This window comes from Sarcophilus harrisii, chromosome 4 (genome assembly GCF_902635505.1).
Source record: "Sarcophilus harrisii chromosome 4, mSarHar1.11, whole genome shotgun sequence".
Taxonomy (NCBI): Eukaryota; Metazoa; Chordata; class Mammalia; order Dasyuromorphia; family Dasyuridae; genus Sarcophilus; species Sarcophilus harrisii.
In genome coordinates, this window is record NC_045429.1 from 291,258,828 (window position 1) to 291,268,612 (window position 9,785).

Consider the following 9,785-nt stretch of genomic DNA (forward strand, 5'->3'; position numbering starts at 1 on the left):
TTACCTATCATATATTTGGAGAAGGCAGAAATTTATAACCAAACAAGAAATAGACAACAGTATAAAATGCAAAATGGATAATGTTGATTACATTAAATTAAAAAGCATTTTCACAAGCCAAACCAATGCAGGTAAGATTGGAAGGAAAGCAGAAATCTGAGAAACAATTTTTAGTCAGTGTTTCTGATAAAGGCCTCATATCTAAAATATATAGAAGAATAAGTCAAATTTATAAGAATACAAGTCATTCCTCAATAGATAAATGATCAAAGGATATGAACAGACAATTTTCAGATGAAGAAATTAAAACCATTTATAGTCATATAAAAAAGCTCTAAATCACTATTTATTAGAGAAATGCAAATTACAACAACTCAGATGGGGCAGCTAGTTGGGGCAGTGGATAGAACACCAGCCCTGAAATCAGGAGGACCTGAGTTCAAATCTGATCTCAGACATTTAATACTTTCTAGCTGTATGACCCTGGGCAAGTCACTTAACCCCAATTGCCTTAGCAAAACAAAAACAAAAACAAAAACAAAAACAACTCTGAGGTACCATCTCACATTATCACACACTAAGATGACAGGAAAAGATAAAAATAATGATAAATGTTGGTGGGCACGTGAGAAAACTGGGACAAATGCATTGCTAGTGGAGTTGTGAACTGATCCAAACATACTTGAGAACACTTTGGAACTATGCCCAAAGAGCATATCTTTTGATCCAGTAGTGACATGGCTGAGGTTAGTATCCCAAAGAAATCATGGGGAAAGAATTCACATGTGTAAACATATTTGTAACAGCTTTTTTTTTTTTTTTTTTTTTTTTTTGGTGGGAAGGAATTAGAAATCGAGGGAATGCCCATCCGTTGAGGAATGGTTGAATAATTTATGGTATATGAATGTAATGGATTATTATTGTTATATAAGAAGTAATGAGTAGGCTGATTTTAGAAAAACCTGAAAAGACTTACATTAACTGATACTAAATAAAGTGGGCAAAACCAAGAGAACACTGTACACAGTAACAAGATTATGTGATGATCACCTGTGATGGACTTGACCCTTTTTAATAATAAGTTGATTCAAGGAAATTTCAATAGACTTATGATGTAAAATCCCATCTGCATCCAGAAATAGAACTATAGAAACTAAATGTGGGATCAAAGCATAGTATTATTTACATGTTTTTTTGGTGGTGTTTGTTTGTTTGTTTCCTTTTTCATGTTTTTTTTTCCCCCTTTTGATCTGATTTTTCTTACACAGCATTATGAATATGGAAATATGTTTAGAAGAATAACATGCTTAACCTATATCAAATTGTTTGCTATCTTGGGGAGGGGTATGGGAAGGAGAGAGGGAGAAAAATTTGGAACACAAAGTTTCAAAAAGGTGAATAGTGAAAATTATCTTTGCATGTATTTGGAAAAATAAAATATCATTAACAAATAAAATAACACCCACCAAAAAATAGCAGAACCAGGAAAACATTGTACACAGCAGCAATAATATGATGATCAACTATGATAGACTTGACTCTTCCCAGTAATTTAATAATCCAAGATAATTCCAATAAACTTTGGATGGAAAATGCCATCTGCATCCAGAGAGACAACTATGGAGACTGAATGTGAATCAACACATATTATTTTCACCCTTTTTTTTCCTTCTGCTTTTTTTCTCATGGTTTTTCCTTTTTGTTCTAATTTTTCTCTCTCAAGATTACATATAAAAATATTTTTTAAAAATCATGTACATGTGTAACCTAAAAAAATGCTAGATCTAAAATAAGAGGCTATAGGTTCCAGTCCTGATGTTATTCCTTCTTACCTATGTAATCTTGGGTAAGTCATTTAACTTCTCTGGGGCTTCAGATTCCCTAATTTGTAATAAAAGTAAAAATAAATGGGTTGGATTTGAAAAAAAAGGAAAGAAGAAAACCAAATTATTAGTATAAAAATGAAAAGGATACATATGGAGAACTATAGAGAAAATCAAAGGAATAATTGAGAACTATTTTGCCCAATTGTATGTCAATAAATCTGACAATTTAAGTAAAATGGATGAATATTTACAAATGCAACAACAGCAACAAATTGCCCAGATTAATAGGAGGAAATAGAATACTTAAATAATTCTATCTTAGAAAAAGAAATTGGACAAACCATCAATGAACTCCCTAAGAAAAATATCATCAGGGCCAAAGGACTCACAAAAAATATTCTAGCAAACATTTAAAGAACAATTAATTCTAATACTATACAAACTATTTGGGAAAAAGGCAAAGAAGGATTCCTACCAAATTCCTTTTTTGACACAAGTATGGTGGTAATACCTAAACCAGGAAGAGCCAAAACAGAAAGAAAATTATAGACCAATTTCCCAAGTGAATATCGATGCAAAAAAAATGCAAATCAAATACTAGCAAGGAGATTATAGCAACATATTACAAGGATCATTTACTATGACCACCAAGAATCAACAGAGCCAATTTAGTGTTCAGAAAATCGTTAGTATATTTGAACATATCAGTAAAAAAAAAAAACTAGAATAAATGGAGCTTGCCTTAAAATGATAAATAGTATCTATCTAAAACCATTAGCAAGCATTATCTGTAATGGGGATAAGTTAAAAAAAAGCCTTCCCAATAAGATCAGAAATGAAGCAAAGATGCCTATTATCACCACTATTATTAAACATTGTATGAGAAATGTTAGCTATAGAAAGGGAAGAAAAAAAATGGAAAGAATTAGAATAAGTAATGTGGAAACAAAGCAGATGATATACTTAGAAAATTCTAGAAAACTGAAAAACTAGTTTAAATAATCAATAATTTGGGTTTGTTTTTTGTTTTTTAGCAAAGTTGCAATATATAAAATAAATTCTCATAAATCAACAACATTTCTATATAATACCAACAAAGTCCAACAGCATGAAATAAAAAGAGAAAATCCTTTTTAAAACAACTGTAAACGATATAAAATACTTGGGAGTCTACCTGCCAAGATGAACCCATTACAAAATCCTTTTGATACAAAATCAGATCTAAACAACAGGAAAAAAATATTCACTCATGAGTATGCTGTGTCAATATAATAAAAATGACAATTCTACTTAAATTATTTTACTTATTCACAGCCATACCAATCAAGTTACCAAAAAAAAAATTACAGATGTAGAAAAAAATCATAACAAAATTAATCTGGAAGAACAAAAAGTCAAAAATGGCAACAAAAAAAAAAATGGATAGGAAGATGGTCTAGCCAAACAGATTTCAGACTGTATTATAAAATGATAATGATCAAAACTATCTGGTACTGGCTATGAAACAGAGTGGTGAATCAGTGCAATATATTAGCTACGCAAGACTCGATATTAATCAACCATGTCAATCTAGTGTTTGATAAACCCAAAGACCCCTGTGACAAGAACTCATTATTTGACAAAAACTGCTGGGAAAACTGGAAAATAATGAAGCAGAAACTAGGTATAAAACAATATCTCCCATCACATATCATGATAAAATCAAAATGGGCGTATGATTTAGACATAAAAGATGATACCATAAACAAATTAAGAAATCAAGGGATGCTTAGCTTGGAAGCTATGGATTGGGGAAGAATTTATGGCCAAATAAGAAATAGTATTAGATATATTTAACATCTACTGGTCATCCTGCCATCTGGGGGAGAGGGTGGGGAGTAAGAGGTGAAAAATTGGAACAAGAGGTTTGGCAATTGTTAATGCTGTAAAGTTACCCATGCATATAACCTGTAAATAAAAGGCTATTAAATAAATAAAAAAATTAAAAAAAAAAAAAAAAGAAACCATTTTAAGGAAACAACAACAAAAAAAAGAAATGGTATTAGAAGATGTAAAATGGATAATTTTGATTACATTAAATTAAAAATGTTTTATGCAAACAAAACCAATGCAACCAACATTAGAAGGAAAGCAGAAAGCTGGAAAATATTTTTTTACAATAATTGTCTTTGCTAAATGCCACATTTCTCAAATATATAGAAAATTGAATTACATTTATAAGTATATGCGTTATTGTCCAATTGATAAATAATAAAAGAATATGAACAGGCAGTTTTTAGATGAAGAAATCAAAACTATTTATAGGCAGGTGGAAAAATACTCAATCACTTTTTTCATTTTTATTATTTAATCTTTTAAATTTCTTATATTTAATATTTTCCCTAGTTACATTTAAAACATTTTTAAACATTTGTTTTTAAAACTTTTGAGTTCCAGATTGTTTCCTTTATCCTCACTCCCAGACCCAATTAAGAAACCACATGTGAAGTTATGCAAAATATTTCCATAAAAGTCATGTTGTAAAAGAAAACATAGATCTCTCATCCTAAAATTATCCTCTAGAAAAATCAAATAAGAGAGAGAGACAGGGAGAGAGAGAGAGAGAGAGAGGGCGGGGGGACACAGGGAGAGAGGGAGGAGGAAAGAGAGGGAAAGAGAGAGGGAGGGAAAGGGAAAAGGGAGGGGGAGGGGGAGAGGGAAGGAGACGGGGAGTAAGGGGAGGGAGAAGGGGAGAGAATGCTTCAATTTGTATTCAGACAAAAACAGTTCCTTCTCTAAATATGGATAGGATTTTTCTTTATAAATCCTTCAGAGTAGTCATGGATCACTGAAAATAGCAAAGTCATTTATAGCTGATCATCCCAGAACATTGCTATTACTTTGTATATAGTATATTTGAACAATAACATTCTATCATAATCATTGCATACCACAATTTATTCGTCATTCCCCAATTGATGGAAATGCCCTCAATTTCCTTTTTTCCCCCCCTGAGAAGAAAGCTGCTATAAATATTTTTGTACATATAGGTTCTTTTCCATTTTTTAAATTTTCTTTTGGGATTCATGCCTAATAGTAGTATCATTAGGTCAAATGATACACATGAATTTATGGACCTTTGGTCATAGATCATATCTTTTGATCATTTATCAACTGGAATATTGCTTTTAATTTTTATAAATTTGACTCGGTTCCCTGTGTGTTTGAGAAATGAGGCCTTATCAGAGAATGCTTCAAAATTCTTTTTACAGTTATTATTGCTAACTGTATTTCCTCCCATTTATTCTATTCTTTCCTTTCATCCTCTGTCCTCAAAAGTGTTTTGCTACTGACCACTCCCTCCCCCATATATGTTCTCTTTTATCACCATCCCTCTCTCCCATTTTCCATTCCCCTCCTACTTTCTTGCAAAGTAAGATAGATTTCTGTACCCATATTGAGTGTGTATGTTATTTTTTCTTTGAGCCAATTCTGATGACAGTAAAATTACTCATTTCCCCTGCCCTCCCCATCTTCCTCTCCACTGTAAAAACTTTTTCTTGCTTCTTTTTTTTAATGACAGATATTTACACCATTCCATTTCTCCCTTTCTCTTTCTTCCAGTACATACATTTCTCATCCCTTAATTTCATTTTTTTAAGATATTATCCCTTCATATTCAACTCACACCTGTGTCCTCTATATACTCTAACTGCCATAATAATGAGAAAGTTCTGAGTTTAAAGTATCATCCTCCCAAGTAAGGATGTAAACAGATAAACCTTAAGTCCCTTATAACTTTCCTGATTACCTCTTTATGCTTCACGTAAGGCCTGTATTTGATAATCATATTTTCTATTCAGCTCTGTTCTCTTAATCACAAATGCTTGAAAATCCTTTATTTCATTGAATTCTACCTTTTTTTCCCCTGAATGATTTTACTCAGTTTTTCTGAGTGATTCTTGGTTGTAATCTTAGCTCCATTGCTCTCCAGAATATCACATTCCAAGTCCTCTGGTCTATTAATGTAGAAGCTGCTAAATCTTGTGTTATCCTGCTGTGCCTCTACTATACTTGAATTAATTCTTTCTGAATGCTTGCAATATTTTCTCCTTGATCTGGCAGTTCCAGAATTTGACCATAATATTCCTGGAAGTTTTCAATTTGGGATCTCTTTCAGGACATATTTGATGGATTCTTTCAATTTCTATTTTACTGTCTTGTTCTAAAACACCAGGACAATTTTCCTTGATAATTTCTTATAAGATTTTGTTCAAGCTCTTTTTCTGATCATAATTTTCAAGTAGACCAATAATTTTTAAATTACCTCTTCTGGATCTTTTTTCCAGGTCAATTGTTTTTCCAAAGAGATATTTCACATTTCCCCCCCTGTTTTTTTCTTTTTTCTTTTTCTGGTTTTGCTTTATTATATCTTGATTTCTCATAAAGTCATTACATTAGCTTCTATTTACTCAGTTCTAATTTTTTTTTTTATTAAAGCTTTTTATTTTTCAAAACATATGCACGGACAATTCTTCAACATTATCCCTTACAAAACCCTGTGTTCCAATTTTCCCCCATTTCCCCCACATCCTCCCCTATATGGCAAGTAGTCCAAAATATATTAAAGATGATAGAAATATATGTTAAATCCAACATATGCATACCTATTATTCCACACAAGAGAAAAAGTGAAGCAAAATAAAATGCAAGCAAACAATAACAAAAAGAATGAAAATGCTATATTGTGGACCACACTCAGTTCTCACAGTCCTCTCTCTGGGTGTAGATGGCTCTCTTCACTGGACAGCTGGAAATGGTTTGAATCATCTCATTGTTGAAGAGAGTCATATTCATCAGAATTGATCGTTATATAATCTTGTTGTTGCCATGTATAATGATCTCCTGGTTCTGCTCATTTCACTTATCAGTTCATGTAAGTCTCTCCAGACTTCTCTGAAATCATCCTGTTGGTCATTTTTTATACAATAATATTCCACAATATACATATACCATAATTTATTCAGCCATTCTCCAACTGATGGGCATCCATTCAGTTTCCAATTTTTTGCCACTACAAAAATGGCTGCCACCAACATTTTTGCACATGTGGGTCCCTTTCCCTCCTTTATGATTTTTTTGGGGGATATAAGCCCAGTAGAAACACTGCTGGCTCAAGAGGAATGCAAAGTTTGATAACTTTTTGAGCATAGTTCCAAATTGCTCTCCAGAATGATTGAATCCGTTCGCAGTTCCATCAACAATGTATTAGTGTCCTAGTTTTCCCACATCTCCTCTAACATTCATCATTATATTTTCCTGTCATCTTAGCCATTCACTTCTAATTTTTAAGAAATTATTTTCCTGAGTGAGCTTTTGGACCTCCTCTCCCATTTGTCCAATTTTGTTTTTTAAGGCATTCTTCTCAATAACTTTTTATATTTCCTTTTGCACCACTCTCAATTCTTTCTTTAATTTTTCCTCTCTCTTATTTAATTTTTAAAATCCTTTTTGAGTTCTTCCAAAAGAGCTCATTGAACCTGAGATCAATTTTTATTTTCTTGGAGGCTTTGAATGTAGGATATTTGAGTTTGCTGTCTTCTTCTGAGTGTGTTTGTCACCACAACAACTTTCTATGGTCAAATACTTCTGTTGTCTGTTCATTTTCCTAGCCTATTACTTGGCTTTTAACTCTTTGATAAAATAAGGTTCTTTTTTTCTAGGATGTTTCGAAAGTACACTGTCTTAAGTTTCAAGATTTTTGTGCAGCGGTTTTCAGAGATCCTTCTAGGAACTTGGCTACCAGACCCCTTTTCTGGGTTTTCTGAAGTTGTTAGGAGCATTCCACTTCACTGCAGCTGTAAGAGCTAGTGTGCTAAAACACCTGCTTTGCTGGGGCAGGGAAGGGGGCTTGGCTGGCACATCCTGCACCAGGATTGCATGCTGGAATCCCACGCTGATTTCACAGACCTTTTCTGCTGATTTTCTAAGTTGTCTGACTGGAAAAATGCAGTTTGGGGCAGAAGTTGGGTGAATTCCTTCCTTTACTCTGCCATATTGACTCTCTCTGAAACAACTCTTAGGTACCACTTAACACTTGTGAGATTGACTAATATGAAAGAAAAATGGAAAAATTTTAGGAAATGAAAATTAGAAATGTTGGAGAGGATGTGGAAAAATTAGAACACTCATGCACTGTCCATGAGTTGTGAACTGATTTAACTACTATGGAGAGCAATTTGGAACTATGCCCAAAAAGGACTATAAAACTGTGCATGATCTAGCTATATCACTACTAGGTCTGTATCCCAAAGAAATTTTAAAAATAAGTGGAGGGACGCTGGCCTGATGAAAGCTAATAGCATGGAGACTGAGACCTCGGATCTGGATCCTAAGCTCTGCTGCTCAACCAGGGGTCTGTGAGAAAAGTGCTTGATCCTGCAGATGACAGATCAATATATCAAAAGAACATGGCTACACAAAATACCAGAAACTGATCAGATTAAAGTTTAAAGAATTTCTTGGAACTTAACAATAAACTTACACAAACCTATTTTCTGGATTGTGTTAAAGACTTCACTACAAGAGAGGTCAAATAAGCAGAGTCTACCTACTCAGAACACTACCTACAAAAATATTTTAAAATGACACAAAGAATATCCTTGAGATTTCAAGAATATCATATTCAACAGAATGAAACTTTGGCTGCCAAAGCAGGACTCCTTGGTCAATCACGGTAGAAAAGTTTTAGTAGATGGATCTTTCTTTAAAGCAGTGCCAACAATTGTTGCAATGGAAGTGAGAGTTCTTTTGATTTTAAACTGTTGTGCTTGTGAGCATTTGGCAAGTGGAGACCACTTGAAACAAATGTGCTTCTTAACTGAAATATGCAAGGTACAAGATCTTGCCTTATTGTTCAGCAAAAATATTTAGATGCAGTCTTTGTTGGGGTCTTATAATTCAACAACCTGGCCACTTGATTAGCAAAATAAACCATTGTTTCCTCAAAAAAAGGGGGGGGGGTGGAAGAGAAGAAAGGATCTATTTGTACTAAAATATTGGTGGCTTCTCTTTTTGTGATGATAATCACACTTCAATCAGAAATTGAAGTGATGCCTGTCAGATTGGCTAAGATGACAGAAAAAATAATGATGAATGTTGGAGGGGATGTGGGAAAACTGGGACATTGATGCATGGTTAGTGGAGTTATAAACGAATCCAACCATTCTGGAGAGCAATCTGGAATTATGCCCAAAAAGTTATCAAACTCTGCATACCCTTTGATCCAGCAGTGCTACTACTGGGCTTATATCCCAAAGAGATCTTAAAGAAGGGAAAGGGACCTGTATGTGCCAAAATGTTTGTGGCAGCCCTTTTTGTAGTAGATAGAAACTGGAGAATGAATGGATGCCCATCAGTTGGAGAATGATTGGGTAAATTGTGGTATATGAATGTTATGGAATATTATTGTTCTGTAGGAAATGACCAGCAGGATGAATACAAAGAGGCTTGGAGAGACTTACATGAATTGATGCTGAATGAAATGAGCAGAGCCAGGAGATCATTATATACTTCAACAACAATACTGTATGAGGATGTATTCTGATGGAAGTGAATATCTTCAACAAAGAGAAGATGTAATTCAGTTCAGTTCAATTGATCAATGATGGACAAAATCAGCTACACCCAGAGAAGCAACACTGGGAAATGAGTGTAAACTACTTGCATTTTTGTTTTTCTTCCCAGGTTATTTTTACCTTCTGAATCCAATTCTTCTGGTGCAACAAGACAACAGTTCAGTTCTGCACACATATATGGTATCTAGGATATACTATAACATATTTAACATGTATAAGACTGCTTGCCATCTAGAAGGGGTAGCGGGAGGGAAGGGAAAAATCAGAACAGAAGTGAGTGCAAGGGATAATATAAAAAATTACCCCTGCATATGTACTGTCAATAAAAAGTTATAATTATTAA

At 33.6% G+C, this 9,785-nt stretch overlaps 1 pseudogene; it reads left to right on the forward strand.

The window, feature by feature from the left end:
- Positions 1-8,249: 8,249 nt before the first annotated feature.
- Positions 8,250-8,545, forward strand: LOC116423613 (annotated as a pseudogene).
- The last annotated feature ends 1,240 nt before the right edge of the window (positions 8,546-9,785 follow it).